The sequence below is a fragment of the Pteropus alecto genome, unplaced genomic scaffold, assembly GCF_000325575.1.
Source record: "Pteropus alecto unplaced genomic scaffold, ASM32557v1 scaffold131, whole genome shotgun sequence".
Lineage (NCBI taxonomy): Eukaryota > Metazoa > Chordata > Mammalia > Chiroptera > Pteropodidae > Pteropus > Pteropus alecto.
In genome coordinates, this window is record NW_006434709.1 from 15185403 (window position 1) to 15196945 (window position 11543).

The following is an 11543-nucleotide window of genomic DNA, read 5'->3' on the forward strand; positions in this document are numbered from 1 at the left end:
ATCATTGTAGTTGGTGAAAGAGTTTTATGACTTGCTTGGCTGTGGACAAGTAGCTATTATTCATCCAGTCTAACAGCTACAGCCAAGGAGGTGCATTACTTTTTTTTTTAGTTTATTTTTTTATTTTTATATCTTAGGTGAGGTAACCCTTGGTTGACCTCACAGATTGCAAGGACCTTGTCAGTTTACAATCCCTTATTTTTTATTTTTTATGCCTATAGCACCTGGTCTTTTTAGGTGGTCTCCCATCCAAGTACTAACTAGGCCTGACCCTGCTTAGCTTCCGAGATCAGACGGGATCAGGCTTGTTCAGGGTAGCATGGCCGTAGACTGAAGTGCATTCATTTAAAATGGCCATTTCCATTTGGAATATATATTTGGTGACAAAAAAGAAAGTGAGCTGTTTCCCCCAAAAGAGTTTAATAAAACACAGCCACTTCAGAGAATCAGAGGAATAAACACAATTCCACTTATACCCATAAATGGATTCTTAGTTTCTAAGAATATAAACTTCTTCGCCTCCCTACTTATTTATTTTATTATATCTAAGAACATGTTCCATGTGGATAAAATATATTGCTTTTACTTAAGTTTACTTGTACTTCGCGATACGCAAAAAAATCTGTGGGTTTTGACTAAATCTATACAATAAATTAGGCTGCCCAGTTGTGTACTTTGAAACATCTAGCTGATGGCCATTCCCCATCTCAGCCTGTATCATGTGCATTTTTGGAATGCCCCATGGATATTCTTAACCAACTGCCATAATATTCTTCATACAGAGAGTGTAATTTAGCTTTCTTTCCTCCAGTGATCAGTTAATGGATTATTTTCACTTAAATCCATGTAAGACACAGTCTTTTCTGCACAATGGAAGAAAAAAGTAAACAAGAAAACTAAATACTTGATTTTGATTGTATTCTTTGCACCATTATTATAGAGATCTAAGTAGCACCAGGGAGAAAATATTGAGCAAAGAAATGAATAAGCAGCAAGTGTTCAAAAAGAACTCAGATTTATAGCAAGAGTCTATTCTTCATTATTCTAGATAGAGGCATGCCAACCAAGACTCCTTCGGTCTTAAACAAAGCAAATGCTCTCTTCTCTGGTCCTACATCCACCATGGTCTTCAGTGTTCTACCTTTCTCAGTGAGTATGGATGGACAAAGTTAATCAGATGAGATCCTTTATACTTATAAGGCGGGAAGACTGAAAAAAAAAAAAACTAACTATATTTGAAAGAAAATTCCATTGTCCACTTAGATAATCCCTAGGGAAGTTTTCTAGTTAGTCACCAGCAGCTTGTTTTGACAGGGCAACGACTATCCCTTAAGCTACAAACTTGTGAATTTCAGCTGCAAATGCATTAGAGAATCAAGCTTAAAGGCTTCATTCTACTTCAGAACTGCTTTATACAGAATGAAAACAGAAAGTGCTGCTCCACTGATATATTTTGATCACTTAAAAGGAAATCAAAAGTTTCTAAAATAAAGAAAAATGTGGTCATTTTGATCAAATCTGCACATGCTGAGTGATATAAAGAATTGTGACAAATCTTTGGATCATGTAAGTGAAAAATATTTTTCTCTTGTAGCTATTAAAATTATGTTTTCAAAGATCATCTACTGACATTGGAAATTCTCACTGTATATTTTGAAATGAAAAAAAAGCAATTTTAAAACCTTATTAGTGTGGTTCCAGTTTTGATAGATATACATAAGCATAAATAAAAATAAGAAGAAAAATCTACCAACATGTTACAATCATTGTATCTAAGCGTCAAATTTAAGGCCAATTTTAATTTTATCCTAATTACCTGTATCTTCTAAATACATTGCATAAAACTGGTTTGTTATTTTAATGATTGAAAGCTGGGGCTCTAGGGTGAGAATGACTATGTATAAATTATAATTCCGACTCTTACTAGGTGCATGATATTGAGCAAGTTTAATTTCCCCCATTTTTAGAATGGCAATAATACTGGTACCATCATAATAGCATAGCTGTGAGAAACTGAAATAATGTATATAAAGCACTTAACACAGTGCCTTGCACATAGTAAGATCAATAAACACTAGCTTTTTTCTATTGTAATTGTTAAGAAAGTTATTTTTCCAAGTGATATTTTTTTGCCTAGGAATAAACGTATGTACATTGCCCAATCTAACACAAATCATTATGACTTAAATTTATGGGAAATTAGGCCGTTTAATACTTATTTTTGGATAAGAAGCTCTGCTAGGGGCTCAACTGATGCAAAAAGTAAAAGTGTTGCCGAACCTTAGATTTAGCTGGTGATATTTATGATGAGTTATTACTAGTCACTGTAAAATAAACATCTGACTGGAAGTTATATTTACAAGGAGCAAAGTGCTCTGTGAAAAGGGTGTTCCGGGTTCTCACTTGTTTCAGAAAGGAGAAAATCCAAATCACGTTTACATTTCTAAAAGAACATGAAGTAGCTTGACAATCTTTTATGTAATAGAGTCTAGATTTTTCAAAACACAATGTCTTAAAGAAAGAAATGGGAAAAGTTAGAGATTACCTGAGTTCTAGAGCTGTGAATAATTCTCATTGTTCTCGTGTTCACATCTGAAGTTGGGCCAATGCATGAATAATTTGTAATCTTGTGAAAATGTCTAGGAAGAAAATATTGATGAATCCCTATTGGTAAACCATATGCCAAAGTATCACTTTTGTTAAGCTTTGATTTTAATTCTAATAATTAAATAGGATTCTGGCTAAGAGTTTCTTTCTTTTTTCTTTCTTTCTTTCTTTCTTTCTTTCTTTCTTTCTTTCTTTCTTTCTTTCTTTCTTTCTACTCTTTTAATTAAGAGTAAAGCAGGATCTAGGCTTTACTTTGGCTCTCAATGCAAGTACATGCAACACCACCTATGACATCGGTTAATGAAATCCAGTAAGTTTCAGGTGTACAATTTAACAGTAAGGCATATATATATTGCATTGTGTGTTCCTCACCTATAGTTAGACTTCTTTCTGTCACCACATATTTGACCCCTTTTACCTTGTCTACCTCCCTCCTCCTGATTCCCATCCTACCCTCTGTATATTGTCCATGTCCATAAGTCTCTGTTTGTTCTGTATGTTTCTTGCTTATAAATATCCCACATATAAGTGATATATATCCCACATATAAGTGATATCATGTGGTTTTCAACCTTTTCTGTCTGGCTTATTTCACTTAGCATGATTATCTCAAGGTCTATCCATGTTGTCACAATTGGCAGTATTTCATATCTTCATATGGCTGAGTAATATTCCATTGTATGTATGTACTACAGCTTCTTTATCCAATCATCTGTTGTAGGACGCTTCGGTTGCTTCCATGTCTTATTCATCGTGAATAATGCTATGAACATCGGTGTGAAAATATCTTTTCGGATATAAGTTTTCAAGTCTTTGGAGTAAATACCCGGTAGAGGGATTGCTGGATCACGTGGTAGATCAATTCTTAGTTTTTTTGAGGAATCTCCATACTGTTTTCCATAGTGGCAGTACCAATTTGCAGTGTATGAGGGTTCCTTTTTCTCCGCATCCTCTCCAGCATTTGTTATTACTTGTTCTGCGAATTACAGCTATTCTGATAGGTTAGTATCTCATTGAATCTAAGTTATTTTATAAATAAAATCTGATCCTAGGAAAATGCCAATAGTTTAAGATATTATTAGGATTAATATTAGAATTATTGGAATGTTTTAAAAGTAGGCAAATTGATGTAATGTTGATATGAAAAAAAATAGACAAGATACATCCCATTCATTTATTCTACCTTTTACACCCCTTGCCTTTGAGGTCAAATTTATAAAATCTTTAAGTCTAAGGTCCTTAAGTTTAGTTCCTATGTTTTCTTCTATGCAATTTATTGTTCGGGTCTTAAAATCAGGTCCTTAATCCATTTTTAATTAATTTTGGTGTGTAATGATAGACAACAGTCTAGTTTCATTCTTTTGCAGGTGGCTTTCCAGTTCCCCCAGCACCATTTATTGAAGAGACTTTCCTTTTTCCACTGTATGTTTTTGGCTTTTATGTTGAAAATTATTTGCCCATATAAATATGGGTTTACTTCTGAACTCTCGATTCTGTTCCACTGATTTGTGTGTCTGTTTTGCTGCCAATACCATGCTGTTTTGATTACTGTCACTTTGTAGTATAATTTGAAATCAGATAGAGTGATGCCTCCAGCCCTGTTCCTTTTATTCAGAATGGCTTTGGCAATCTGGAGTCTTTTTGCTTCCATCCAAATCTGATGATTTTTTGTTCTATTTCTTTAAAAAATGCCGATAGGATTTTGATGGGGATTGCATTATATCTGTATAATGTTTTAGGTAATAAGGTCATTTAAACTATGCTGATTCTTTAAATCTAAGAACAGAATATCTTTCCAATTTTTTGTATCTTCTTCGATTTCTTTTAATAGGGTCTTATAGTTTTCAACATATAGGTCCTTCATATGTGTCATTAGATTTATTCCTAGGTATTTGATTTTTTTTGATGCAACAGCAAAAGGAATTATTTTTCCACTTCTTTTTCTGACACTTCATTATTAGAATATAGGAACGCTATGGATTTTTGAACATTGATTTTGTGTCCAGAAACTTTACTGTATTTCCTTATTGTTTCTAGCAGTGTTCTTGTGGAGTCTTTAGGGTTTTCTATATAGAGAATTATGTAATCTGCAAATAGTGACAGTTTGACTTCTTCATTTCCCATCTGGATGCCTTTTATATCTTTCTCTTGCTTTAGTGCACTTGTTGGTCTAAATAGTTTCTTCAATAAACATTTTTCAAATCTTAATTTTTGTGAAAGGTAAAATTGTTTCTGATATGCTGCATGTTTATACCTTGTGGTAATGTGAGAAAATTAGTATTTTTTAATACCTTTGATTAAAGGTTTTAAAGACAATAATATTGTTCTGTGTTTTATTTCCCCATTATATACTACTATTACATAATATCAAAGATAACTATTTATCTGGTATTGGGTCAAAATGAATAAGTTAAAATAATTTGGTAATTTGCTATCATAAATTCCTGTTGTACTTCTAGTTAAATAACTGCTATCTATTTTTATGATCCAATAGATAGCAAATTGATCAGATGTGTTGTTTTATTTTATTCTCTCATCACTGGATTAGATAGATGTTGTGAGCTGTAAAACTGTGCCTTGGAAAAGACTGTGTTCAGCTATTTTGATCAAAATTATCTACTCAGTAGTTTTTGCCTTTTAATCTGCCTTGTAATTTTTGTTGTAAGCCAGATATCATGTACTAGGTAAAAGGAACCCTGGTAAATAGGCCTTTAGTGGTGTGGTGTTAAGGTGTAGAGGGAGGGGAAGCCTTCTATAGTCCAATGATTAGGTCTCAGCCTTTTAGTGAGCATGTACTCCAGGAGCATGTGAACCTCACATGTGCTTCTCAGTCCTCTTTCATGCCCTCCCCATGTTTAGGTGGGATAAGATGGCTACAGGGGGCTGGAGTTGGGTATCTCCCTTCCCTCAGATTGGTTAGGCTTTACTAAAACTCTAATAGGATAGTCTCTGGTCAATTAGGTTCTCCTGAGGGCAGGCCTTCTTAAGAAGACAGAGTGCTCTGGTTTATTTCAAAATGGTTACTTTTCCTCTCCTGTACCTGGAAGCCCAAGAGGAATTTTTTCTGTTCTTCAGTGGGGGAACCTGGTAGAGCTCCTAGAGGTAAGACTCACAAAAGGGTGCCCCCCGAGCCCCGTCTTCCTTAAGACTGGTCCCCCATCTGGAGTATTTAACTCTCAGACTTGTCTATACTGAGCCTCCAGCAATTTTTCAGTTGTAATTTAGATTTCCCTATATTAACACTGGTTCCTGCAGAGGTTTCAGCTCATGGATTTCTGCTGCAATAAATTGTGATTTTCCATATTCACTGTCTGTCTGTCTCTACAATTTTGGGGGCAGTGTTTTGCCTTGAGAACTCACTTCTCTGATAGAGAAGTGCAGATTTTTACTTCTTGTTAAGACAGAGTAATGACTTTCAAGCTCCTTACATGCTGGACCAGAAACTGTAATGAGTCCATATTCATTACTTTTTTTAATCAAAGTAATACATATACATATTTAAACAGTCAAATGAAACTCCAAGGCTTGTAATGACAACCAGCAGCACCCTCCTCCACCTCTCTTGCCTTTAAATTCTCCAGATTCTTGATTCCCTGAAAAAACAATTTTTCACTCTTGAAAATGTTTCTTCTTATATTTCCTCCATTCTTCTGAGTTATTTGCTCAGATATGTCTTTTTGTTTTAAAATTTTAGATTACATCTATTGAATTTGGAAGATTTAAGGTACTACCTAATGGCTATAGAAAAAAATAGTCCTAGTTCTCACAACCCCAACATTGTCACATTTTCAAACTCCACACCCACCCCTTAGGAGATAATATCGTCCCATAATCTAATTGAGTTGAATGAATTATCTTTAGTCTACTGTAATTTTATACATATGGTTCAGGGTAGGGCCATGTTGTAAAATGTGACTGCATTTATTTATTTATTTTTTTGGACAAACTTTTTTTCCAGAGTTAGAAAGTTGCCTCATTTTTCCTTAGTTATTTACTTATTTCGTTTTTACGCAAGTATTTCTTCAAACTCTGACAGAAGTGCACAAGTACTCTCAACATGGACAAACACCAAATTCATTATTTTATTAACTAACATTTGTGAGCCTTACTTTTCTATTCCTGTAAGGTAAACTGACTCGCCATATTTGCCAACTATACCACTGAAACGCTGGGTATTTCTTTGATTCCATGCCATTCTCTTTCTTGATTTAAATGTATTTTGGGATCTATGTGTGTTATTGTTGTTACTTTGAACGATGGTAAACTTGCAATTTAAGTATGAAGCACAAAGAGCTGCTGAGAAGTTCCATATGAAAGGTTTGGCTTTTGGATTTTATTGCAGAGAAAATGGACAGGACTCAGCTATTATTTAGCTGACCCCAAATTTTAACCCCTATGGATTTTTTTTTTTTTTCTCTTGGTCCAGTTTTTTTTTTCTGAGAAAATCTGGCAGCTGGTGTTGAGAGGCAAGAGGTAGAAGATGCCTCAGAGGATCACTATCATTTGTTCTTTTAAGCAAAATCTCCTATTTCTGATAAAGTGCCCTGCCTTTTCCACCATTGCTTTTCATTGTGTCTGATTGTGTTTTTCTTTCTGGTGAATCGTTTACCTGAATTCCCTGCTCTGCGTTTACTGATTTGAAATTATCCAAATAACTTGATTTTATTCTTTATTTCTCTCTCATTCCTTCTTTCCTTTCTTTCTTTATATTTATTTCTAAATGTAATTTTTTCTTTATGTTTTCTTATCAAACGGTTAAAATTCTAAGACAAATTTAGGCCTTTAGTTAATTTGGAAATATGTTAAAAATTTAAAGTAATGTATGCTGATCATGTTATTCAAAAGCAACAGTATCAATAAAAGATCTAAGAATTCTTCTTTGAAAAATAATGAAACTCTATTAATACAGTAATTTTAATTTTAGATTTCTAATTAACTCTTAATTCTAAAGGCAGTGAAGTGCCTAAAGCTTCAAAGAGTAAGGATGCTGTAATTGTATTTTTTTGAAAATACAACAATTAACTTTTAAGTTATTAATGCCTTTTTTTGTGGCAGAATTACTCTACTTGGTATTAAGAATATACTTAGAATACTTTCTTCTCAAACAAAATAAATAATGTTTTGTTTCAAATAAATCAGTGCCACATATTTTTCACTAGGTGATATAAGAGGTAAGTTTATATTTCAGTTTCTTTAGAATTTGAAATATTTGATTGCTTCTTTTATAAAAAGAAACCCAAGTTTCATTTTCACTGTTCTGGTGATGAAATCCTGAATATCAATGAAGAAGCTTTTTTTTTTTTTAAATTGAGCCACTTCTTTAATAAAATTACATTGGTTCTCTAACTTAGTCTTGTCATTAGAAACCAAGATAATATTGACCAGCTAGGAGAACCTGCCAATGAAGTAGCATATTGGTTGTAATGTCCCTCGGCAAAATTTCTGTAAGTGAAACATATTTTGGCACTCACAGGCTCCAAGGATTATAGGCCTCTGTTCACTTCTCCTTAGATCTTAATTCTTCATGTGCCAAAGAGGTCTCTGACTTCTGAATACCTGGTGCCTAAGCCTTGCTATCAGAGGTTGCTAATTCCTTCTTCGAAGCATCCTTTGTACAGTAGTCCCCCCTTACCCACTACTTCATTTTTTGCAGTTTCAGTTACCCGCAGCCAACTACAGTCCAAAAATATTACATAGAAAATTCTATAAATAAATAATTCATACATTTTAAATTGCAACTGTTCTGAATAGTGTCATAAAATTGTGGTCCTGCCCAGGATGTGGATCACCCCTTATCATACGTACAATATATTGTTGAAATTGTTCTTTTTTATTATTAGTTAGTTATGAATCTCTTAAATTGCCAATTTATAAATTAAATGTTATTACAGGTATGTATGTTTAGGAAAAAACCTAGTATATGTAGCGTTTGGTACTATCCACCATTTTCAGGCATCTGCGGTGGGTCTTGGAATGTATCCTCTTCGGATAAAGGGGACTATTGTATTATCCCTTCTTCTCCATTTCTCCAACCCTGCCTTATATTCTGCAACTATTATGAATCTCCTCATATCACTTCCTGACTTTGTCCTTTTCCTCTCCAAATCTAGCATTTCTTTGACTTCCAAAGTCAAATGACTAGGATCTTCCAAACTATGCTTCTATTAAATCATTCTTTCTTAAAAATGTAGTAGTTTCTTATTTCATTCCTAACTCACCCATTTTAAGTCTAAGCTTCCTTGAATGACTTTTAATATTCTTTTTCCATTATAGCCACACTGATGTCCCCACCATTCACACTTAGTACATACTTCTTCACTATTTGTTTTTGTTTTCATTGTTGTTTTCCTTTAGAAAATCCCGCATTATTTCTCTTAAATTTTCCAAGTCATGTCAAATCCAGGCCAATTTAGCCCATAATTGATGTTCTCACTCTGAGTTATTATAAATGTTTTCAGATAAAATCTAATAAACATATCCCTTATTTATATTATTTTCTCCTTCCTTCTTTCTTTCCTTCCTTCTCTCCTTCCTTTCCTGCCTTCTTTTTAATTATTAAATTTTCTTTCTCTGTTCTTTTCATTCCACCTATATTTATAACACATAAAATTATAATTACTACATATTGGTAATGTCAGACCATACCAATTATCTGACATACTCTTCTTTTGCCTTTTAGTTATTGGACCCCCTGACTTTTAACTGAACACATGACAACCTGCATGTGGGCATGTAACTAAGTTCCAGCAACTTGGATATGAGCAAAAGTGACATGTGAGATTTATGGTTCATATCTTTGTACTCTACTCCTTTTCCTCCTTCCTATGGGCCAAAATATATAGAATTGAAATTTCTGAACCAACTCTACTCATGCAGAAGAGGATAACCTTATAGAAGGGGTATGATTTGAACCAGACTTTTAAGGCAGAGTGTGTTTAAAATTTTCTTGAGTGTATTTGTCTATTCTATATTTTCTTGGATATACAGAGCATATCTTCTATTTCAATATTTATAACCATGTAGTAAGTTTTTGTTCAAGATCCTTGTTCAAAATAAAAAGATACAATATTACTATCACTTAAATTGTAAAGTAAGTGTTCAGATAGAAATGGTACTTGTTAGGAATTAAGACCCTAATTCAAAGTAGATTTTCATGATGAATTTTCAAGTAACATTGGTCAGTAGTAAAGATTTATCAGTATAAACAGTAACATCTGACAAAGCACTTGCCATATATTAGCTATAGTAAAAAGTATCTTACATGTATCAAGTTACATGTTTCAAGTATCTCTCCAAAGAATCTGTGAGTCTCACTAATTTTTCCAATTTATGTAAGAGGACGGTGGCCAAGAAATATTAAATAATTTTGCCATGATCAAACAGTTGGCAAGAAGAAGAGATGGGATTTGAATTTGTTAACATTAGATCTAGAGCCATGCTCTTAACTACTGTGCTATACTATTCAGTAAGTACATTATATCTTTTCTCATATCCATGAAACCAAGACACATAGACAGTTAATTACTCCACCTATAATTCCAGATCAGGAAATGTATCTGTAAGTAAAACATTGAAGTAAAAAAAAAAAAAAAAAAAAAAGCTTTATAAAATCACTCTACAACAAAGCAAAGTGAAAGTTGAGAAAGTAAGGCAGGAATTTCAGATGTATTTGAGAGAGATAGAGATGGAGAAAGGAAGAGAGGGAAGTTGTGTGTGTGAGAGAGAGAGAGAGACAGAGAAAGGAAGAGAGGGAAGTGGTGTGTGTGAGAGAGAGAGAGAGAAAGAGAGAAAGAGAGAGAGAGAGAGAGAGAGAGAGAGAGAGATCATTAGAGATAATTTTTATGAGGACATTTTTCAGGTTTCCAATTTTGCTTCATAAGAATTATATCTTAAATGGTTTGGGGATTGAAGGAGTTCAGGATATGCAACCTGAAAATATGCCACTAGTTATATTGATTTTGGGCTGAAGTCACTTGAAAAACAGCGCATGCAGTGGATGGCTTTCTCTGAACTCCTCTTGTTTGCCTAAAGACAGACTCTCCAAAAGGAACTCAATTGTGATAAATCCCTTCCCAAGAGTTTCATCAACCCGAGAAGATTGACTTATTACAGAAGAGGTGACTAGAAGTCAACACATATCCAAGGCAAACTTTGTTGCAAACTACCATATTTCCCATCTTTTTTACTAACGGACTATTTATCTTTCCTAAAAATTATTTACTCTCCCTTAAATTGCCATAATCTCCCCTCCCTTTTCCCTATTACATGATATATAACCTCTCAAATCTCACTGCTTTTTTTGGGTATACACTTTTTTTTTTCTTGTGGTGCTCATGCAAATAGTATTAAAAATTAATAAATTTGTATACTTCTTCTCCTGTTAATCTGCCTATCAGTTTATTTCATAGACTCAGCAAGTGAATGTAGGAGGGTAGAGAGAAAATCTTTCCTTCCCTATAGTGTCATGCTATGGGCCCTTAGATATTCAACTATTTTCTGCTCTTTCAAATAACAAATCTCTATTAAGAATTGATACATTATTAGGGGCCACTAAACTTAGAACAGTGGTATTCCCTGACAAGGCTGTGATTCCTTAGATTCTCACTTTTTGCTTTTTAAGCAAACTGTGTATGTGCACTTTCTAACCGAGGGGGAAGCATTCAGCAAATCTTTGAATATTAAAATGCAACCAGGTGATTGTGCATAGTCACCATTCTGGTCCTACAATCATCTTTTCTACCTTAAGACCAATTATTTTATTTGATAAAGACAACTGACCCCCCTCCCCCCCCGCCGCCTCCACTGTAGGAAATTGGCACTATAGAATTAGATCACACATGTGGCTATTTTAATTTAAAAATTAATTAATTAAATGTTAATTTAATTTAAAATTTAGTTCCTCATTGGTACTAGCCACAGAATCAAGTGCTCAATGT

At 33.8% G+C, this 11543-nt stretch overlaps 1 pseudogene; it reads right to left on the reverse strand.

Annotated features, from left to right (window-relative positions):
- Positions 1-212: 212 nt before the first annotated feature.
- On the reverse strand, positions 213-331 carry LOC112477936 (annotated as a pseudogene).
- Positions 332-11543: the final 11212 nt, after the last annotated feature.